The following is a 24,133-nucleotide window of genomic DNA, read 5'->3' on the forward strand; positions in this document are numbered from 1 at the left end:
ATTTTTCTTTTTGAATCTCTGATTGATTTTTTCTACCCTGTCTTCTAATTCACTGATCCGATCTTCACCTTCCTCTAATCTGTTTTTTCCTTCCAATGTATTCTTTATTTCTGCTATATCATTCTTCATTTCTGACTGGTCATTTTTCAAAGTTTCCATATCTTTTTTCATGCTGTTGAGCATCCTTACAATCAGTATTCTGAACTCTATATCTGATAGATTGCTTATTTCCATTTCACTTAGCTCTTTTGGAGACTTCTCTTGTTCCTTCACTTGGGGCTTGTTTTTTGTCTCTCCACTTTGGCTGCCTATTTGGGTTTGTTTCTGTGTATTCAGTAGGCCTGTTATGTCTCTCAGTCTTTTTGGACAGTCTCTGGTGCAGGCCAATGTCAGATGCTGTTTTGACAGGCCTTGAGTACCCTGTTTGAAGCTTTCTGCACTCCACAGCTTGTGGTTCCCTCTGTTGGGCCTGGGTGTGTTTGGACAGGACCAAGATGCTCACCAAGCTCTGCTTTTCCAAGCCCTGTGTCCAGAAGCAAATCAGGCAAAGTCTCAAAGCACCCAGAGGCTGTTATTCAGTCTCTTAATGATCCTCAGCCTATAGAAACTCCATAGGATAGGGCAAGATGTTTTCCAACAGGGTTGGGTAATTGCCGCCCCCCCCCCCCCCACTGCCCCAGGCAAAAGCTGCTTGGAAGGTATCTCTGCCTGAGAAAGATATCTTCTGCTGTATGGGGGAATGATTCGGCACAGGAATCCAGAGGGGTGCCCTCTGAGGTCTATCTCCAGAGCCCACAACCCTAAACTCTCCTCACACAGCTCCAGTCCACTCTGCCCTCTCTCTGCTAGAGCCCAAGGTGAGTGGCTGCACACTAATCTTTGTGGGTTGGCCCTTTAAGAGGGAGCCTGCATTTCCAGCCTTTTCTCCCTGGCAGACAGAAACCCGGCTGCTTTTCACAGCCAGATGTTATGTGGGCACCTTTCTCAGTTCTGGTGCTCTTGGCTGGGAAGCCCAGCCTGGAGCTTAGGTCCCAGAGTCCTCAGTGGGAGCCCCCCACAGCTGAGATATCCCTCTGGACCTTCAGCTGCTCCCTGTGGGAGCCCAGCCTGCCCTCTCATGCCTCCACACTTCCTAACAGTCTCTATGTGGTCTCCCCTTTTCCTCCTTGGTTATGGGGGTGCTCTCCACCTCGTCTTCAGTTGCAGTTGATTATTCAGGATGGTTTTTCTATATTTCTCTTATAATTCCAGTTTGGTCTTGGGAGAGTGTCAGGGTAGCTTTCACTCCGTCTGCCGCCATCTTTAATCCTCTGAAAAATGGCTAGGTCCTCTTCTTTTAGGTCACAACTTAAATATGCCCCCTTGGAGATTTCCTTCCCTGTTGTCCAGTGTACTATTTTCTCCTGAAGCATTTCATTGTTTTCCTTTACAGGTTTTATGCTTTGTAATGATTTGTTTATTTATGTGTTTTTTTTCTTTTGTCTCCTATCCTAGACTATAATTGCAAAAACCATAGGAGCCATGCCTGTTTTGTCAACTTTTTTATACGTAGCACCTAGCACATTGCTATGGTCATAGCAGGTGATTAATAAATATTTAAACATACAAGTGAAAAGAAACTTGAGAGGTTATCCAATCCTATTGTCCACCCGGTCTAAGAGTCTTCACTATCTCTGGCAAGTGATTATCCAGCTTGTTTTTGATGTTTTCAGAGATGGACGGCTCATTTTTTATGTGGTAGCCCATTACCTTGTTTAATTATTCTGATAGTTTGAAAGATTTTTTTGGGGGGGCTGAAAACTGCTTTTCTGTTTTTTTCAACTCTTGATTCTACTTCTACCCCTCTCTGACACCTTAAACTATTTGACAGCAACAATTATATATTCTCTTGGTTTTGGAAATGTTTTACTTTTCTTCATGTGACATGGTTCTTCACCCTTAACCCCCTCTGTGTATTTCCATGCTGTCAGGGTAACTGTAAAAGTGGTATATTAAAGGATAAAGATATTCATAATCTTTGGTCCTATAATTCATGATTAAATAATTTGTTTCATATTAGTTCCATGTAATACATTGTAACAATTAACGTAATAAATGTAATGATAGAAATGTGGGAAATATTTATAAAATGATGATATTTAAAAAGTAGAACGTTAAATTGCATCTAGACTGTTTTTATAGCAGAGTGGGTCTGTAAATGTGATTTAGAAGGGTACGTAAAGTAATGAGAAAGTTGTGTTAGGGCAGTGGAATTATAAGAAGTTTTTAACTAAAGAGTATTTTATAGTTAGTTTAATAAGAAAGGAGAAAATGTAATGCTCAGAACTATTAATGTCATTCCAACTAGAGTTAAGTGAGACTTCAGTAACCTGCATTAACTCTTCTGGTTTGGATACTATATTTCTTTTATGTAGTCCATGATTACCTGTTTTGTGGCCTTATCACAGTGTTAACCCATTTGAACTTGTCAACTAAAATTGCAAAAGTGAAACTAAGGTACAGTATTTGTTTCCTTGAGATTTAAAAGCATTTTTATTTTTCCATTGTGACATAGGAAATTGGCAGCTTAGAAACCTGAGGAAAACTAAAGGATGGAGGGATTGTTCTGGGCACTCTTTGCTGTCTAAGTTATTTTTTGAAGGTACCAAAACCTCAGACTGCTAGTATACTTTTTGAATATTCTGTACCAATACTGTCATTTCTACTGTCCTTAAATAGGTTAATGTTTTAATATTATTTTCAACTAAAACTAATAATTAAGTGGTAATTATAACTAAAGTTTAGAAAATTATTTCTGCTATTGTGCTATAGCTGGTACATTTACAAGCAAACTTAAAAATAAATTCATACTTTGTTTTTACAGAAAAATCTTTAGAATTGAATTATAGTGGTGTATAAACTTAAAGATATTTATTTGTAGTATTTGGAAAGCTTCTTTCTCAAAAAAGTATTATTTTATATTTATCAATAAAAAATAATAGAATATAACACCATTGGATATTAGTAATTAAATCTAGGAAATAAAATTGATTGAAAGTATGTTTTTAATTGATATGAAAAGAAAATCACATTTTATTAGATGAGCATTAAGGAGACAGATGAGTATTTAGAAAAAATGAGTGGCTTGAAGGTAGGGTTTTTTTGTATTTAGTAATTTGCTATAAGTAGTTGAGTGAATTCTGAAAGAATTTCTGGGCACACCCTGTGTCAGAAAAGCTGATTCTGTGGTCAGCAAACTGTGAATGGTGATTCCCTTAACTTCTTTGACCTCAGTTACATATATGATCTGTAATTTTCCAACTCTAGAATTCTGGTTTACTAAAAACACATTATACGACAGAGTGGCATTTTCAAGGATATAGAGGTTAATAGCACTTTTCTTTATTACATCTAATTTTATTTAAGGATTTCTTATAAGAAGCTATTTTTGTCTGATTTATCTATTTTTCAAAGTTTGTCTTCCTTAGGGACATTATGTGATTCATAAAATGGAATGAAAATAAACAAGAAGCTTTTTTTCTCTGAAATAATAATAGCAAGAATTGAAAAGACAGGAGAGAGGATAAATACTTTGTTTTTTTGCTTGTGTATAAGACTGTGCTTTGATTATGATAGCCTCTAGCCACATGTAACTATTTAAATTTAAATAAGTTAAAAGTAAATAAAAATTCAGTTCCTTAGTCACCCTATCCATATGTGCTCAATAGCTACATGTAGCTAGTGACTGCTATATTGGACATGGCAGAATCAGAATATTTCCAGTATCTCAGAAAGTTCTATGGACGGTGCTTGATGGGGATTACTCATGAGAATGAAGACAGACAAAATGGAGACTTGTGTGCACTCGCTCTGTTTAAGGCTAAAGTGGCTAGATTTTGAAGGTGGGTGAGGGAGTGAAGTTGTGTGAACAGGGCCCCAAGAAATCAATTATTTGTACTAGCCAACAGCTGTCAGTTTCTGCTCAGGTCAGCTGGTTATGGGAAAAGCCCTGGAGAGGGGGAGAATGAGGGGAGCAGTTCTCTGGATGAGTGGGAGCTGGTGTGCAAGGTTTTGTGTCTGCTCTATGCAAAAGGTTGTTGGTAGGGTTTTTATATTTTGTGGAATACCTATGCAGGAAAAATTTCTTAGACATGTAATCCTTGTGTATTATAATTTTATAGTGTTCAGAACATTTTACATACTGCACATGCATTCACACATATAACTGAAACTAAAGTGTTATGAAGCACCTTCACTATGCATTATGCCTTCTGATATTTTTTGTCCTGTTTTATTCTTATTGTATGTATAGAAAGGATATTGACTCATCATTAATTAGGAAAAGACTGTTTTATGCTATTACTATGATCTAATTTATAAAATATAATATAAAATAATTGTGTAAAGTGTTGCCAACTTAATTTAAAAAATCCAACTGAACATTATAAAAACTGCTGAAGCTGTAACCATCTTAGGTTCTATATTGGTTTTCCTTACGTGAGCCACTTACAAAGGCAAAAAATGTTTACGTAATATAATTACATTTTAGAGTATTGTTTCAGGCTTTAAAAAACATGACTGAAGTTTTTCACTCTGTCTCTTAAGTCCCTGAATGCAACAAGCCTTGTTTCTTTGATCTGATAGATAAGACCATTACCACACACAAATGGAATTACTTATTCCACAGGAAGAGACTGAGTCTGTCACCATTACAGACTTTAATCCACTTTGCTCTTTCAGTGACAGCTTGATTATAGCGTTCAGATAAGGCCTTTAGAAGCAATCTAGAATGTCTGTTCTCCTTTGCTGGTATTTTCCCTCATGGTGGTCCATTCCGCTATTATTTTGTAATTTACTCCAAATAAGATAATTCTTTTTCACCTCCTGACAATTTTGATTTTGAGTTTACACTTGCTGTTTTTATTGTTTAAACAACCAGTGCATGCATGTATTTGTATACTCTTCCAGCATCTCTTTACCTTCTATTTGTTTAGGAAAGTGTTTTAGATTTCCCTGAACTTCACCTGCTTCCTCATTATAAAAATTTAGTCTTCTTTATCTGTCCTTTTGTCTCACTGAAAATTTTCCCGTTAACATTTTATAAGTTCTTTTCCCCTTGTTTCTTAACTTTTAATGATGGAGCTGACCGACATCCAGTTCAGTATCTGTCCTTTTACTTAAGATTTCTTCCTCAAACTGCTTTTCAGAACTTCTCTCTGAACCACCTGGATCAGCCAGTGCTCTTATGTTGTCTTCTGTGTAGAGTGATACTTTTCATTTTCCCTGTTGGTCCCTTAGCCACCTCTAAGTTCCTTGGGTGGTAAGAAATATCTTTGACTTAATGTACGAGGGACTTTAATTCTTTTTTTCTTTTTTTTTTTGTAGTCTGATTTGCATTCCATGTTTCATTTTCTTGGCATAAGGGATTATTTTAATATAAAATTCTGACTCAAGTTTCTTCGGGAAAAAACCAAAAGCACCTGCAATTTGTTAAATGAAAGTGTAGTTGGCATAGAATATCATATTAGTTTCAGGTGAACAGCATAGTGATTCTTACCACAATATGTGTACTCACCGTCTGTTGTCGCACAAAGTTATTGCAGTATTATTGACTGTATGCCCTGTGATGTACATTATATCCACATGACTTATTTATTTTATAACTGAAAGTTTGTGCCTATTATTCCCCTTCACCTTTTTCGCCAGCTGCCCTACCCCAGCCCCTTCTGGCAACCATCAGTTTGTTCTCTGTATCTATGAGTCTGTTTTTGTTTTGAAAAACTAATTTTTATATTGTTATTTTTAGTTCTTTAGGAGGCTCTGGTAACTTTTTTTCTTTCTGATTTTGCATACTTGTGTTTGGTGGCTACATTTTTTCTCTTATTAGAGTTAAATTGAGCATCTTCTTCAGCTTTCTTTCCTCAACCTCCACCCTTTTCCTCCTATTCTTCTAAGTTTCCTGAAGTGTTGATTTCTTCAAAAATAGATTATTCTTTGTTTTTTTTTCATTGAAGTAGACTTTATAGTTACTTTGAGTAATTCTTAACCATTTTCTCTTTCTAGTCTATGCAAGTTTATAACTATAGAAGAAACAAATTTTCTGATTTGTGCTCCATGAAGAGTTCTTGAATATTTTTTATTATTAAATTTGATTGTTTCCTTTCCTACCCATTATAAAACTAAACACATTAATTACATGTTTTTTTCCTGCATTTTGCCACTCCCAGGATCTCAGCTGTCTCTTCCAGCACTGGAGAAGGGACTGGGAAAAGAATGGGGTAGTCAGTTCTATTCTAGTATTTTCATTTACAACAAAACTTGCTTGTTATAAAACAATAAATCGATGTCATGATCAGCAGTTTGAAAACACAGGTATATTGAGTTTAGAGAATGAATTGCTATATAGGGTAATAGTTAAATTTCAGTCACTTACTGTGTGACCTTGGGAAACCTACTTAACCCCTCTATATTTATTTTCTTCATTTGTGAATAAAGATTATATTTACACCATAAAGTAGTTGTGAGAATTACATAGGTTAATATATATCAAACCCTTAGAACTGCCTACGATATAGTAAGAGCTACAAAAGTGTTAGCTTCTGTTGCTGTTTCTGTTGCTACTACTACTATCCTATTCACCATATTGAGGGCCACTGAGCTGGGTTCAGTAGTCTTGGCTCTTTATTATCTATATGAACTTGGACAAGTTACTTAACTTCTGCAAACCTCAGTTTATTCATCTCTGAAATGGAAATAAATGTACTTGTCCTGTGTTGTAATAAAGTTAAGATATGATAATTCTTATAAACTGCTTAGCATAATGCTAGGCACATACTGTTCTTGGTAAAATTAGCTATTATCATTAAGGTCCCTCAGTCGTGTTGTCCTCTTTTGTCTTCAGCAGAGACAATTAGGTCTTTTTATCCTTCCGGTCCCACAGGAAGGAGAGCTTCTTGCCTAGGTCAGGGAGACACTGTATAGCCTACTTCCCACAAGTGTTCCTGTCTCTTGGGATATAGTCCTGAGCCAACCCCAAAACATCATTCATTTGTAGACACTGATGTCTGTTATATGTCACACTCTGTGCTAGATGCCGAGAATTTTAAAAATGCAGCTTTTAATTAAGCCACTGAATGTATAATTTTCATACACTTATATTTTTGAAATTATTTGTATTGTCCAAGTTTCCCCTGCCCTTTTTTTGTTTTTAATTACTATATCTTTACTGATTTCAGAGAGAGGAAGGGAGAGGGAAAGAGAGAGAAACATCAGTGATGAGAGAGTCATTGATCTGTTGCCTTCTGCATGCCCCCAACTGGGGATTGAGCCCGCAACCCAGGCATGTGCCCTGACTGGGATTGGAACCACGATCTCCTGGATCCTAGGTCATTGCTCAACCGCTGAGCCATGCTCAGCCGGGCCTCCCATGCTCTTGCCGGTTGAGTTTGCTCATAACATGTGGTAAGACCCAGTCCCTGCCTTCTCCAGTCCTATTTAGCTGCAAGCTCAGTTCTCAAACCTTGCAGGCTCAGCCAGTCCTGACTAAGGTAGGTGAGTGGGGCCTGCAGTTAGTGTGGCTAATGTAGCTGCAGTGCTTAGTGTTCCCAGGGCTAGAGCCCTGAGCAATGTGCCTGTAGAGCTGTCAGCTTTTTCTTGACTCACCTGTAAATCAGGACCTGGGCTTTGTTTTCCTGTTGGCATTCTAGGTCTCATAACAGGACTGGAAGCTTGCCTTTATCTTACATCCTGTCGGATCTTGCTCCAGGTATTGGTCCCACCATTATCTTTATTGTTAACCTTCTCTTTAGCTTTCCCCCTGCATCTTAGAAACAGAAAAGAGGGCAAAAAGACTGTTGCCTTTATATCCTCTTAATTTATTGCCTTTTTCTTTCTTATCTCTGAATGAATGGGCTAATTTCCTGATTTCGTCTCTTTATCTCTTTTTACTCTTGAACTCGCTGTAGTCAGCTTTCTTTTTTTTCTTTTTTAAAAAAAATATATCTTTATTAATTTCAGAGAGAGGAAAGGAGAGGGGGAGAGAGATAGAAACATCAATGATGAGAGAGTCATTGATCGGCTCCCTAGCCCGCGCAACCCCGGGCATGTGCCCTGACCGGGAATCAAACCCCGATCGCCTGGATCCTAGGTCGACGCTCAACCGCTGAGCCACCACCAGCTGGGCTGTAGTCAGCTTTCTATGCTGTATATCATCTCCTGAAACTTCTCTGGCATAGATGATGAGGTTTGCAAACTACCAAGTCCAATCATTCTATTCAGTTTTTAGTTTTTCTTTGCTTTTCTTGGGAATCTGACACTACTGCCTCTTACCATTTTCAAATTATCTTGCATTTCTTTTCTTTCCTCTCAGATCATACATTCTCAGCCTTCTCTTTCTTTATTACCCTTTTTTTGGTCCATTCCTTAAATGTTGGATTTCCTGGGCAGTGTCCTTAGCCTTTCTCTTTCCTTGTTCTACATCTTCCTCAGGTTACCTCACCTGTTTCTGGTGGAACATTTCACCATTATCTTCTGTTTTGACAGTTCTCAAACCATCATCTCCCATTCAGACCTGTCCTTGCATTTCAGACTCCTTTATGTGACTAGTAAAGACCCCACCTGCACCCTCCTGTAGATACCTCAAAGTCAGCTTGACAGGATAAGTTCATGATCTTTTTTCCCCAGACATGTTTGCCCTCAGTTATAGGCACCACCCTCTGTTCAGTCTGTGAAGCCTGGAACCCTGAACCCTTTCTTCTTTTTCATCTCCTACATCTACTCAATCAGTCACCCATTTACATATTAAATATTGTGCTCTCATTTTGTGCCCACTATTGTGATAAAATTCTTAAGGTTCACTATTTGCTAATATCTTTTGTATTTGTACTTTTTCTCAAACCTTTTTGCTATAACCCTTGCCACCTATTTCATGTTATAACCACCTAACCTATCTCCCTTTCTTCCTCTATTCCATGTTCCATACTGAAATTAGAGTGACTTTTCAAAATTGAGGTCAGATCATTGTTTTCCAGCTTAAAACCTTTTGATTTCCTGTCTGTAGTAAAGTCCAAATTTCTTAGTATGGCACACAAGGCCTTCCACAGGTGTGTTTTCTCCAGGGTTCTCTCGTTTTCCTCCTGCAATTTTTTGAACCCTTGTTTAATGAATAACAATTTCCTAAATGTTCCTTGCTGGTTCTATGCTTTTGCTTGTGCTCTTTATTCAGGCTTTTTTGCTTTTCACATTCAGTGTCTTTATTATTAATTACTATATGTTATTTGAGACCCAGCTCAAGCATTGCCTCCTCTACAAAGCTATTTATGATATCCCCTTCTTCAATTAAGCCTTTTCGTGTGTGTGTCCCCATATGCTACCTCATTCACTTGCCTATAGCAGTTAAAGCATTCAATCACCATTCTTTTGTCTACATGTCTTTTCTTTGTAGTAGAGTGCCTTATTATATCTCCAGCCTCTAGCACAGAGCCTGGTTCATAATAGGCTTTCAGAGAATGTGTGATGACTGAATGAATATATTATCAGCCATTATGTAATGAGAGCATTCTTTCTTTTCCCAGATCATGAACTTCTTTTCCCAGCAGGTATTATATCTAATCTTACTTATTTTTCAGGGTCTTGTCATAGGTGCTTAATAAAAAAATGTTGTAGTAATCTGAGGTGGAGGTTTGCAGTGGATTAAATAAGGCTTCCCTGCAGAGAAAGTAGAATTGTGTTGGTCCTATGAACAATAAGATTTTCTTATATTCCATTGTCTTCATGTTTATGTCATGATCAATTTATAGATGGAAACATCGCACCAAAATTTAATCTTCTTTGATATTTGCCAAATTAAGAAGATTCTCAGTAATAATACTTCGGGGATTAACTGCTTTTAACTAGTGTGAGGATTTTTACTTTTTAAAATGTTAAAGTATAGGTGTCCTAGTTGCTTTTAAAAGTTGCAGAGTAATTATCTAAAATATTTTGTAATAAATCAGAGAGTCAGCATTTAAAAACCAGAGTCAGACCGAATGATTGTGGCATGTCCCATTTCTTTTGTAATTTAGATATTTTTCAATTGCAGTTTACATTCAATATTATTTTGTATTAGTTTCAGGTATACAGCATAGTAGTTAGACAATCATATGCTTTTCCCTATGCTGTACTTCACATTCCTGTGACTTTTTTATGACTACCAATTTTAGTTCTTAATCCCTTCACCTTTTTTATCCAGCTCCCCAACCCTCCTCCCATCTCACAATCATCAGTTCCTTCTCTGTATCTATGAGTCTGTTTTGTTTGTTTATTTTGTTTTTTAGATTTGACATATAAGTGAAATCATATGGTATTTGTCTTTCTCTGACTGGCTTATTTCACTTAGCATAATATCCTCTAGGTCCATCCATCTTGTTGCAAATGGTAAGATTTCATTCTTTTTTTATGGCTGAGTAATATTCCATTGTATATATGCACCACAGCTTTTTTATCCACTTGTCTCTTGATGGGCACTTGGGTTGCTCCTGTAGCTTAGCTATTGTAAATAACACTGCAGTGAAGATAGTGGTGCATATATCTTTTCAAATTACTGTTTTGGATTTCTTTGGCTAAATATGAGAAGTGGAATCGCTGGGTCATAGGTAGTTTTACTTTTAACTTTTTCAGGAACCTCTCTGCACTGTTTTCGATAGTGGCTGCACTAATTTGCAATCCCACCAATAGTACACAGGGTTTCCTTTTCTCCATATCCTCACCAGTACTTGTTGTTTGTGCATTTATTGATGGTAGCCATTCTGACAGCTGTGAGGTGATATCTCATTGTGGTTTTAACTTGCATTTTCCGGAAACTATAAAACTCCTAAAAGAAAACATAGACAGTAAACTCTCTGACATTGCTCTTAGTAATATTTTTTGTGATTTTTTCCTTGGGCAAGGGAAACAGAAGAAAAAATAAACAAATGAGACTACATCAAACTAAAGTTTTTGCACATCAAAGGAAACCGTCAACAAAACGAAGAGACCTCCTACTGAATAAGAAGCTATCTGCCATTGATATATCTGATAAGGTTATTATGATTAGTGACATTGAACATCTTTTCATGTGTCTCTTGGCCATCTGTATGTCCTCTTTGGAGAAGCGTCTGCTCAGGTCCTCTGCCCATTTTTAATTGGATACTTTGTGTTTTCATTGTTGAGTTGTATGTGTTCTTTATAAATTTTGGATATTAATCTCTTATTGGATATTTCTTGGTGAATATCTTCTCCCATTCAGTAGGTTGTCTTTTGGTTTCCAATGCTGTGCAAAAACTTTTTAGTTTGATGTAGTTGTCCCATTTGTTTATTTTTCCTTTTGTTTTCCTTGCCCGAGGAGATGTATACCTAAGTTTTCTTCTAGGGATTTTAAGGTTTTGATCATTACATTTATTATTTTATTTTTTTAAAATTATCTTTATTGTGGAAAGTATTACAAATGTCCCCTTTTCCCCCCACTGATCCTCTTCACCCTGTAACCCTACCTTCATGCCTTCACCACACTGTTGCCTATGTCCATGGTTATGCATATATGCATATAAGTTCTTATATTAATCTCCCTTTCCTCCCCCCCACCTTCCCGCTGAGATTCCTCAGTCTGTTCCATGCTTCTGTGTCTCTGGATCTATTTTGTTCACCAGATTCTACAGATGAGTAAGATCATGTGACACTTGTCTTTCTCTGATTGGCTTATTTCACTTAGCATAATTCTGTCCTGCTCCCATCATGCTGTCTCATAGGATAAGAGATCCTTCTTTTTATTTTTACAACTGTATAGTATTCCATGGTGTAAATGTCTGAGAAGATGCTTGATATGATTTCAGTCTTCTTGAACTTGTAGAGACTTGTGTCCTAACATGTGGTCTGTTTTTGAGACTGTCCCATGTGCACTTGAGAAGAATGTATATTCTACATCTTTGGAGTGGAATGTTCTGTAAATGTCATTTAAATCTATCTCATCTAGTGTGTCTTTAGAGTCACTGTTTCTTTGTTGATTTTTTGTCTGGAAGATTTATCCAGTAAAGGCATTGGAGTGTTACAATCCCCTACTATGACTGTATTTTTTTCAATCCCTCCCTTAAAGTCCTACATAATTCCTCCCCCCCCCCCCAGCTTGTGTGACCCTTTTGTTCTAAGGTTGGACTCTTGTGACAGCATATTTTTGGGTCTTGTTTTCTTATCCCTTAAGGGAGCCTATGTTTTGATTGGAGCATTTAATCCATTTATATTTAAGGTTATTATTGATAGGTCCTTATCTATTGCAATTTTAATTCTGGATGCCTATGTTTCCCTCTCTCTCTGTTTCTACTTCTAAATACAGCAGTCCCTTTAACATTTCTTGCAATGCTGGTTTGGTGGTGATAAACTCCGTTAGCCTTTTTTTTTGGTCTGGGAAGCTCTTTATTTCACCATCTATTTTGAATGTGATAGCCTTGCTGGATAAAGTAGCCTTGGTTTCAGATCCTTGTTTTGCATTACCTTGACTATTTAATGCCATTCCCTTCTGGCCTGTAGAGTTTCTGACAGTCTTATGGGGACTCCTTTGTAGGTAACAGATTGCTTTTCTCTTGCTGCCTTTTTTTTTTTTTTTTAAGAGAAATGTGGAATTTATTAGGTACCAAATGCAACTATAAACCATCTAAAACAGGGATGCAGAAAGCTCCTTTGTTTCTCTAGGCTTTCCCACCCCAGCCCCATAAAAACATTTTGCCCACACACAATGGCGAGCAGAGAGTAAAACACTCTGGTCCTCAGTGACTGGATGAGAGCGAGGGCACCTCCTCCTTCAGCGCATCTTCCACTTGCTTCTCCAACCAGTGCTGCTGCTGGGCGCCTACTGCCTGGCAGAACCTGTGCATGGCGACTTTTAGGTGGAGGGGCTTATCTGAAAAGGTGAGGCGGAACCAGCCAGGCTCCTTACACATGTAGGCCTTGCCAGGGGACAATAGCAGCTTGTGGTCCAGGAAGCAGCGATAAAGGAGCAGCTCTTCCTCAAATGTGCATGGGTCCAGGTACTTTTTCAAGTTCATCCAGACATAGAGGCCAGAGCCACAATTGAGAAAGGGGATACCCAATGCCTTCAACTGGTTGGTGATGAACCTGTGAGCTTCCTGCAGCCGGGAACGATTAGTGGGCACATACACGTTGTCAATCCATTCTCTGTCCTGGAGCAGCCGACACAGCTTGTGCTGGGTGATGCCAGAGATGCCATGGAGGAAGCCAAAAGCGCCCACGGCAGAGGCCACATCCTTGCTGTTGGTGTAGAGAGCGCCAAAGCAGAAGCCAGAGATCCCAAAGCCCCAGATCACATGGGTCCTTTTGGGGTCAGGCAAACTTTCCATGCTCAGAACGCTGCAGAATGGGAAGGATTCATTGAACACAGACAGCATGGAAATCTCATGAATAATCACATGGAGGTTGTATCTCTTGGCAAATTCCAGATATTCGTTCAGTGAGTCCCGGGAATAGACGTCTCCCGGAGGATTATTAGGGTTGATCAGCACAAGGCCTTTGACCTTTCTCCCCTTAAGCCTAGCGTCAAGCAGGGCTTTCTCCAACTTGCCCACAGTCAGCTGGAAGGGACAGGTGTCCGCCTCAGTGATCTCACTGTCCAGGTGGACATGAATCAGCTCAACTTTCGAATACAGGCGGGAAGTAAAGGTGAAGCCAGAATAGAAGGGTGTGGCGACCAGAATGGCCTCACCTGGATCACTCATAACCATGGTCAGTGCCAAGAAGACAGAGAGGCAGCTATTTAGAACAACCACATTTTCTGGATCAAGCTGGGCTGGTGCCTTGCTGTAGTTGGTCAGGAACAGGGCCACTTCTTCCTGCAGGAATGCATGTCCTTTCCAGTCAGAATATTGCAGAAGGTCATTATCAGTGTAGTTCATGTCACTTCGACTCAACCTTTCAGTCATCAGATCAATGCAGAGCTTGTTCTCATTGATACCAAGGTTAATGAAGCCCCAGGTGTTTTTGCCTCTGTGGTATTTGTCTCTTTGGTAGGCCATGAAGTCCCGGAAGGTGGAGTGGTATAAGGCAGAGATGTCAATCCCACAGTTGGAGAGGTCATAGCTGATGAATGCAGCTTCCGAATCACTCAGTTGGTGACTTAGCTGGTCAGGCTCCCTGGGCGATTGGGCCAGCTACCCACCTCCAACATCACCTCGGATGTCCGGGGAATGGCGAGGCAGTTGGAACTCCAGGCTACTTGTGACCCCAGAGTGTAAGAGGTTGACCACCTGGCACATTAAGTGGACAAGGATGGCTTCCTGCTCCTGATGGCCTGAGTGTGCCTCTGCTTCTCTGTCTCCCAGTCCTGCTACAGGTGCCTGGTCTCCAGCTGTGTGATGTAGTCCTCTATGGTCTGCCTCAAGCGCGGGATCAGCTCCATCACCTGGGGGTGGGGGCTCTGGTTTCTGAGGCCCTGGCCCTTCACCTGGCCACAGGGCTTGTGGAGGGTGTCTGATTGGTGACTCATACTCCAGGTCTTTGTTTTGGACTTACCAGGCTGGCCTGAACCTGTGTCTCTGTTTCTGCTCATCTCTTTGGTCTAAAGTCCTTACGCCGAAGAAATAGACCTTGACCATCAGGGCTCAGGCACTGCTCCAAGGCCCTCCTCCTCTCATGAAGTTTGCTTCTCTTGCTGCCTTCAATATTCTCTCTTTGTCTTGCATTCTTAGCATTTTAATTATGATGTGTCTGGGTGTGGGCCTCTTTGAGTTCTTCTTGCTTGGGACTCTCTGTGTCTCTTGAACTTGTGTTTCTTTTTCCTTGACTAGGTTAGGAAGTTTTCTGCCATTTCTTCAAACAGGTTCTCTAACCCTTGCTTGCTTTTGACCTCCTCTGGCACTCCTATGATGCTAATATTGTTATGTTTCATGTTGTCCCACAGCTTCCTTAGACTGTCCTCCTTTTTTTTTTTTTAAAATATATCTTTATTGATTTCAGAGAGAGGAAAGGAGAAGGGGAGAGAGACAGATAGAAGCATCAATGATGAGAGAGTCATTGGGGATCGAGCCCGCAACCCGGGCATGTGCCCTGACCGGGAATCGAACCCCGATCGCCTGGATCCTAGGCCGATGCTCAACCGCTGAGCCACGCCCGGCCGGGCTGTCCTCCTTTTTTTTTAATTGTTTTTTTCTTTTTGGATCTCCGATTGAGTGATTGTTTTCTGTCGTGTCTTTTAATTTACTGATCTGATCCTCTGCTTCTCCTAATCGCTATTTATTCCTTCCCATGTATTTTTTATTTCTACTATGTCATTCTTAATTTCCTTCATAGTATCCGTATCTTTTCTCATGCTGTTGAGCATCCTTATGGTTAGTATTCTGAACTCTATATCTGAGAGATTGCTTATCTCCATTTCATTTAGCTCTTTTTCTGGAGACTTCTCTTGTTCTTTCATTTGTGGCTTGTTTTTTTTGTCTCCCCATATTGGCTGCCTGTTTGGATGTGATACTATGTATTAGGTAGATCTGCTAGGACTCCCAGTCTTTTGGATGTTCTCTGATGCAGGCCAATGTCAGATGCTGTTTGTGACTGGCCTTGAGTACCCTATTTGAAGCTTTCTGCACTTTTAGCTTGCGGTTTCCTCTGCTGGGGCTGGGTGTGTTTGGACAGGACCAAGATGCTCACCAACATCTGCTTTTCTAACCTCTGGGTCCAGAAGCAAATTAGTCAAAGTCTCAAAGCACCCAGAGGCTGTTGTTCAGTCTCTTAATGAGCCTCAGACTTTAGAAACTCCACATGGTTGGGAATGAGGTTTTCCAGCAGGGTGGGGCAATTCCTGCCTCCCTACCCCAGTCCGCCCCAGCAAAAGCTGCTTGGAAGGTCAGTTCTGCCTGAGAAAGATGTCTTCTGCCCTATGGGGGAATGACTCAGCATGGGCGTCCAGATGGGAGACCCCTGAGTTCCATTCCCCTAGCCAGCCCCTCTGGATTCTCCTCACACTGCTCTAGTCCACTCTGCCCTACTTCAGCCGGAGCCCAAAGTGAGTGGCTGCACATGAAACTTTGTGTGTTGGCACTTTAAGAGGGGCCTGCATTTCCAGTGTTTCTCCCTGGCAGACAGAAACCTCACTGCTTTTCCCAGCCAAATGTTATGTGGGCACCTTTCTCAGTTCTGGTGCTCTGGACTGGGGAGCCCAGCTTGGGGGTTAGACCCCAGAGTCCTCAGTGGGAACCCCCCACAGCTGAGATATCCCCCGGACCTTCAGCTGTTGCCTGTGGGAGCCCAGCCAGCCCTCTCGTGCCTCTGCACTTCCTACCAGTCTCTAGGTGGTCTCCCCTTTTCCTCCTTGGTTATGAGGATGCTCTCTAGCTCGTCTTCAGTTGCAGTTGATTATTCAGGGTTGTTTTTCTATATTTTAGTTGTCATTTCCAGTTTGGTCCTGAGAGAGTGTCAGTGTAGCTTCCACTCACTCCACTGCCATCTTGGGGAAAAAATTTGATCATTACATTTAAGTCTTTAATCTGTTTTGAGTTTATTCTTGTTTATGGTGTAAGAAGGTGATGTCGTTTTATTGTATTGCATGTGTGTGTCCGATTTTCCCAGCAGCACTTTTTGAATAGACTGTCTTGACCCTATTGTATGTTCTTGCTGCCTTGTCAAATAGTAATTGTATAGGTGTGGATTTATTTCTGGGCTCTCTTTTCTGTTCCATTGATTTATGTGTCTGTTTTTATGCCAGTATCATGATGTTTTGAGTAGCCTCTTATAGTTTGATATCAGGTAGTATGACACCTCCAACTTTGTTCTCTCTCAAGATTGCTGTGGTATTTTGGGCCTTTTGTTTTTTAGGTTGTTTTTTTTAGGTGGTTGTTTTTTATGCCAAAAGTTTTAGATTTCTTCTTGGAAAAAAGACTAAAGAGTTAGGTGCCTTGGATATGGGTAGGGATTGACATTCTAAATCAGAATAAATTATTAAGGAAGAAGGAAGCCATCAGCGAAGAGAATGGTTTGTTAATTGGGTTTAACAACCCATTGCAGTTTGTGGAAGGATGGGAAAAAATCAATATTATGAATTTAGGTACCTGTTTTTACCTGGGAAAATAGGATCTTATAAACAGAAGCTTGTTAGCCTGTTCTGTGACCTCAGATATTAGTTGAAATATACTGCCTATTTTGTGTCAAGCTGTTAGGCTTTATATATAGTATCTGTGTTGATACTGTGCATTTGAGGTAAAACAAGCAGAAATTCTCATCAAAACACTGTTAAGGCATATACTGTTCATTCTTGCTTTCAACCTACATTCGTAAAACACCAGTTATGTGCCAGGCTGTGTTCTAGGATTACAGTGAGGAACTAATGAATGGAAGGCATAGTCTGTGTTCTCAAAGAACTTGGACTCCAATGAAGGGAACATAAACCTAGACTGGTCTAAGGAGCACTTCTTGAGTTGTTGACAAGAAATTGGAGCCCACAGTCTAGCCTTGTGGGCTTGGGCTCTGCAAAGGTTGTGTGATGCTATGAAGAATGTGTGAAGGATGAGGGGTTGTGAATTCTGGACAGAAGAAACTCTGTGTGCAAACACATGTTGGTGGGACAGCATGGTTTTCTGTGGGAGCTGTGAGTCCCCAAATTCCTCAACAAATCAACCATGAGCCCTTATAAGTTGTAATCTTGAGTTGTTTTCGGAATCATCTGAGAGCTTACATTAGGTGTCGCTATAGTGCTAGCTCCATTTATATTACTGAATTATAAATATTCATCAGTATTTGATTATCAGAACAGGTTGGTTTATTGCTTTAAACATTCGTTGTTCAGCAGTATTTGAAATTAATATTAAAATAAGAGCTTTGTAATTTATAATTTTTTTAATGTTTTTTAAAAATTGACTTCAGAGAGAGGAAGGGAGAGGGAGCGAGAGATAGAAACATCAGTGAGGAGAGAGAGTCATTGATGTGCTGCCTCCTGCATGCCCCCTGCTTGGTATCAAGCCCCAAACCTGGGCGTGTGCCCTGACCTAGAATAGAACCATGACCTCCTGGTTCATAGGTCAGTGCTCAACCACTTAGGCATGCCAGCCTGTATGTAATTTAATATAGTGTCATGTATTAAATACTGTCCTCTTAAAGCTTAAATATGATAAGGGAGCCAGGGGTATTATAGAGAGGCTTTGGGTCATGCTGATATGAAACTGAATATGGAGGCATCACATTGTGACTTGGTTGGTTACATTTTACTGTGACCTGGCTATTTTGGTGGAAACATTTTGTTGTACTTAAAAAGTAAATTATTGCCCTGGCTGGTGTTGCTCAGTTGGTTCGAGAGTTGTCTTGTACACCAAAAGGTGGCAGGTTTAATTCCTGGTCATGGCACATACCCAGGATGTGGGTTTGGTCCCATCAGGGAGTGTGCAGGAGGCAACTGATTAATGTTTCTCTCAATCTCTCCCCATCTCTCTCTTACTCTCTCGCTCTCTGGAATCAATTTTTTAAAAAAGTAAATTATTAAATATATCACTTGTATAAACCACAAAGTAGTATGTGACACAGCCACTTTTGCATTGTCTCTGAGCTTTGTATCAGGGTCATACTCAGGTGTGATGAAGGTCAAAGATCCCTGTTGGTCGTATTACTTCTTTTTTCTTTTTTATATGTCTTTATTGATTTCAGAGAGAGGAAGGGAGAGGGAGAGAGAGAGAAACATCAATGTTGAGAGAGTCATTGATTGGCTGCCTCCTGCACACCCCCCACTGAGGATGGAGCCCACAACCCGGGCATGTGCCCTGACTGGGAATTGAACCTCAATCTCCTGGATCCTAGGTCTACATTCAGCCACTGAGCCACACCTGGCTGGGCCAGTCTCATTACTTTTTGATAGTGTTTTCACAAAATATCCCTTGGCAAATGCCAAAATAACAGCGCCAGATTGATTTTAGGAGATTGTTCTGTTAATCTGAAAACAGTAGCCTAAAATAAAAGCTATGATTAGGTACTATTATTTATCCATCATTTACATATGAAAAAACAGATTTAATGAGCAACCAAGTAATTTGTCCTAGGCTACACTCCAAGGAAGTGGTGAACTGAAATTTCTAATCTGGTCAGCTCCACAACCCTCTTAACAATTAACCTTTGATAGCTTTCCTTCTGCTGGAACCTCTCAAGCCTTGATTAGACCAGTTTTATAGTTCCTGGTACTTCTAATTTAAGAGTCCTTTATCATTTATGGGAGGGGCTAAGTGTAGAGATCCAGGCATTGGGAGTTCTCTGAATAGAACTGAGTGGGGGAGAGGGAAAAGGGGGGGGGGGAGGAAGAGTAGGGGAAAGCGAAGGGGGGAGGAGGGCTGTAGAAAGGGAGAGTGTGAAGGGAGGGGAGGATAATACAGAATGTGTTGTGGTTATTACATCTCTCTTTCTCTTATGGAAGCATCCTTATTTGGAATTTAGTTTTTAAAGGAAACATTGTATATGTACTCTTTCAAACATAATGAGTAGAGAAAAACAGTACAGTATGTGGTGAACCCCCCAGTGTGTTACCACTCAGCTTTTAACAGTTATCAGTATTGTTTTATCTATACCACTTTTTTTTTGAGGGGGGCAGATATTTAATGGAGTATTTCAAAGCAAATCTCAGCATATAATTTCATATTTAAAGACTTTGGAATTTGTAGCTCTAATGGAAAACAGACTTTTTTTTTTTTTTAAGTATGAGCATTATACTCATCACTCCCAACAAAAATAGTAAAGTCCTTAATATGATTCAATTCCTGTCCTATGCCCAATTTTTCTAAATTGTCTCAAAACATTTATTACTGAGGGCTTGATTAAATTAGGACCCATACAAGTTCTACACATTGCATTTGGTTAATGTATCTTTTAAACTTTTAACATTTTTCCATTTTTTTGTTTAGGAAAGAAACGGAATTCTTTCTCTTACGGATTTTTCACATTCTAGATTTGGCTGGTTATGTCCTTATGTTGTTTAACATGCTTTTCTGTTCTTTGTCTTTCTTGTAAACTGATAGATTTAGAGGCTTGAATAGATTCAGATTAAGTTGTTTTGGCAAGAATATTTCTTAGATGGTACTGTGCATTTCCTCTTGTGTCATAATAGGATGTTAAGTTTGATTCGGAGTTAAGTGTCTTTTTCACCTAATGGATTTAGCAATCATTAATGATTGCTACCTGGATCTATTAGTTCATTAGGGATTGCTTACTAACCAACACCAGATATATCTTATTTTCTTATTTTGTGATTCCATCATTTTTCTCCATTTATTAGTATGATTCTTCTATAGAGAAGCCTTTTATCATCAGTTATTTGATTACCTTGAAAACACAGGAAAGGCAGGAGGGTTTGCTGTCTGGTCCCCAGCAGTTTAAAGCTTTGCTTTATAGGATAGAAGGATGCAGGGAAGCAGGAGGGGCTGTGCCCTTGTCCCAGGACAACCTCTCATCACCTCCTGCACACTTGTGCCATTGAGAGGGGGCTCTCCCATGTAATTCCCTTGAACATCAGGTTGAGACCCATGGAGAAGAGCTTGCTTTTCCAAACTAACATGTTACTCCATATTTGGCTTTTAATCATCCATGAAAATGTTAGCTTACTATTCCTTTTATGATGGTCACCTCTTTCTCTTATGCTCTACCCAAACTGAAACTTTTAAAATGTCTTGTCTCTCCTTGGAGGGTCTTGTCCCACTTTGGAATTTGGCTTACTTGCCTGAAGATGTCAGCTCTCTGATAGACTTAAGGAAAATTAGGATTTTGAGTATTATCTAGCACTTTCAGGTTGTTATGTAGTAGTGAAATTCATTGCAGCTGTCTACATCCAAAGTGGAAGTGGAAGTCTTGTCTTCCTATAAAAGGAATGATGCTATATGTGCTTTTAAGTATCTGGATTCTTTTGTTTAAAGGATCTTACTAGATTTATCTGTGTTGTTACATGTAACTAGTAGCTCTTTTTTTTTATTGTTGTGTTGTATTCTGTCAAAATTACTATTAAAATTTTTCTATGATATTATACTTTCAATACATGTAAATCTTAACAAAATGTTTTATTTTGGGGTATTTATCTGTCTGTCATATGCTGAATAAGCTTGGGATTGGGTAATGTATACTGATATATCAAACCCCAGTCTGTACCAACAGTGAATTTACAGCCTAAAATTTATCCATTCACATGTTCATGTTACTCAGTCATGTTCCCCCCTGACACCTGACCCTTCAAACCCAGTTCTTATATGCTCCAACAATTCCTAAATAGATTAAAATGCAAATGATGGCATTCTGTGATTTTTTTTCAAGAACCTACTGTTTGTAAAATGTCTGTGCTTAATTGTTATGCCTATATACTATTTTAAAAGGCAGTGTAACTACTCAGGTATTAGGCTTGGTCATTATTCAAGCAACTTGTCACCTATCATTTTCACCTAGCCCTTAACTTAGCAGCTTAACGTCATTTGCATGCCCCACACATTTATTTGAGTTTACCTGAACTAAATGGTAAAATTTGGAGGGAGAGTTTTTGTGGTTTGGCCAGGAGCACTTATGTTTCCTCTTTATTTGGTAGTATTCTCCTTGTTCCTTAAATTGAAATTCAGGAAGTAATTAATATATCTTGAATCTGGTACCAGCAAGGTGAGGAGACCTCAGCTCTTGTCTTTTTGAAGGAAAGATTTCAGTCATGAGACAGAGTGCAGCAAAGCAAGCAAGAATTTATTGGCCACAGCAAAAACACACCTGGGACAGTGAGACAAGGAAGGGCACAGAAGAAGCAACAGGAGAGCCCAGGTGGGGCTGCTGTGGCTCACTGAGAAGTCAGAGAGAAAAGGAGGCCTTGGAGACGGAACAGGGGCTTAGCCCGGGATGAGCTGCCACTGCCCATTGCTCCGCTGGTTGCAAGTCTCCTGGGGTCCTGTAGAGGAAAGTAGGGGGGAAGGGAATGGTGTAGGCATGCTCCCCTGGGTCTTTTGTGTTGAGGGTATTTCTCTCTCTTGCAGGTGGGAATCTTAGGGGAGGGTCTCAATAGAATATTCATCAGCTTTCCCTGTGTGCTCTTTCAGAGCAAGGACAGTGGTCTCTGCTGATTGGTTGATGCCATGGCAAGGGGTCATTAGTCAGTCAGCTGGTCCTTAGGCAGCCACAGTGTCATTTGTCTGGTTTTGCTGCTTTTCTGGGCCTGGAACTGAAATACAACTGAAGCCTAGATGTTATCTTTAGGGAGGAAAAGGTCAGGGGAGGATCCAAACCTATGACCAGAGATATGCTAGCGGAGGAAAGGTTACCCTGGGGCCAAGGTTCTTGTTTTCCCAGTTTTTCCCCTTGCTAGGCATCTGGGGCTTTCTTCCCTGGTGAGTCTCTGTACCTGGCCAGCATTGTCCTTGCTCTACTCATGTCTGTCTAACTACCTATAACAAATCTACATTTAATAACGTTATTTAATGTTTCTAAGCCACATTCACTTAGAGCCTAACTTTCGCAAGTGGCTTTGATCCCCATCTGCCTGAGTAAAAAGTTGTAACTGGAGGTCAGAAAGGCCAGCTTGATCCAGTAACGAGGCTATGTTGAGATTGACGAGTGCTCTCTTTAAAACCGTGAAGAATCTATAATGAAGTTGAAATGTTTTAAACCTTTGCTTTCAGCTGAAGGTGTCATTTTTGCTTATTTAATTGCCATAATCAAGCCTTTGAATCAACTTGTGCAACAGATGAAAGCCAGGAAAAACGGGAGAAGAGGGTATGGGGGAAATGGTTGAGTAATACAAGTTAAAAAAAATATTCTTTTATTAAAATTAAGATGTAGTTACCTGAATGTGAAAGCAGGTTTCCAGAAGTGACTGGTTATGGGTATGTAGTTACCAGCATTGTTGTTCAGTTAATTGCTCTTGGACTCAGTAGTGAATTTATGCCTATGTAAATCTCTAAAATACAGACAATTCATACCTTCTGAAAAGCTATTTGAAAACCAGGAGTGTTTGTGGGTGGCTGATCATCAAGTATTGGATATGCAAGGAGTTTGAAAGAAGGGAAGTGTCGTTTATCTGCAGAACTTCTCCTTTAATGAATACCTAGGCTCTTTAGTCTTTATGCTTCTCTAACCTGTCCCTGCCTCTCATAATGTGTCATTGTTTTCTCAGGAAGACAGTGTTCATGGAGCCTGGAATCCGGTAGACTTGAACCTGAATCCTCTTCAGTAGTTTAGGAACTTGGGACTTTGGAAAGAATCTTAGCCTTTCTGAATCTTGGTTTATCTATTTAAAATGGGTTAAATTTACCACCTTCTATTGTTAGGAAACTTAAACAACAAGGATGAGTGGTAAGCACCTGTTGTAGGTGCTCCTTCCTCATCCATTGTGGTTTCATTTTAAAAGCAAAAATCTTTGATTTATTAGTTTTTTAAAAAGGAATTTTTAAGTAGTTTTGAACATTTTTCAAATGTGAAGTACTAGTACTGTAAATCTGCTGTACTTTTAAAAATTACTCTTAGAGATACTAGCTCTGAAAATCTCAGACCTTTCAAGCCAGTGCCAGCAGACAGTATTGAAGTGTTTCAGAGATTATGTTATCATTAGGTTGTATAGCCAACATGTACTTTTTCATATTGTTATGACTGCATTTTTTTTTTTTGCTTAGCAAGTTTTATTTATTTATTTTTAATTCAGTTTATTGCGGTAACATTGGTTAATAACTTTATATAAATTTCAGACATATGACTTTGTAGTTCAGTATCTCTATATTATGTGTTCACCACCAAAAATCTAGTTTCCTCCCATTACCATGTATGTGACCCCTTTACCCAGTTTGCCCTCACCCATCCTTTCCCTCTGGTAACCACCATTCTCTTGTCTGAATCTCCGAGTGTTTTTGTTGTTTTGTTAGTTCATTTGTTTTGTTTTATATTCCACATATTGGTGAGATAATAGCTTTGTCCTTTTCTCTCATTTCACTTAGCATAGTGCCCTCAAGATCCACCCGTGTTGTCACAGAAGGTTGTGTTTCATCTTTTTTATGACTGAGTAGTATTCCATCGTATACAAATACCACATCTTCTTTACCCGTTCATTCTTTGACATATCAGGTAAAGTACATCAAAGATAGCAAAGATACTAAAATAAGCTAGACTCACAATGTCTGTTTTATTTCATTTCAAAGTTATAAGTAAATGTAGGAGAAAGTTT

At 39.4% G+C, this 24,133-nt stretch overlaps 1 protein-coding gene and 1 pseudogene across 12 annotated transcripts in view; one reads left to right on the top strand and one right to left on the bottom strand.

Annotated features, from left to right (window-relative positions):
* The window catches only part of CCSER2 (coiled-coil serine rich protein 2), a 203,316-nt gene that overhangs the window by 21,094 nt on the left and 158,089 nt on the right, over positions 1-24,133 (top strand). The window lies entirely within an intron of this gene.
* On the bottom strand, positions 12,753-14,485 carry LOC308567235 (putative inactive 1-aminocyclopropane-1-carboxylate synthase-like protein 2 pseudogene; annotated as a pseudogene). The gene has a single exon. The product of its transcript is annotated as a putative inactive 1-aminocyclopropane-1-carboxylate synthase-like protein 2 pseudogene (transcript).

The sequence above is a fragment of the Miniopterus schreibersii genome, assembly GCF_964146895.1.
Source record: "Miniopterus schreibersii genome assembly, chromosome: 14".
Classification (NCBI taxonomy): Eukaryota; Metazoa; Chordata; class Mammalia; order Chiroptera; family Miniopteridae; genus Miniopterus; species Miniopterus schreibersii.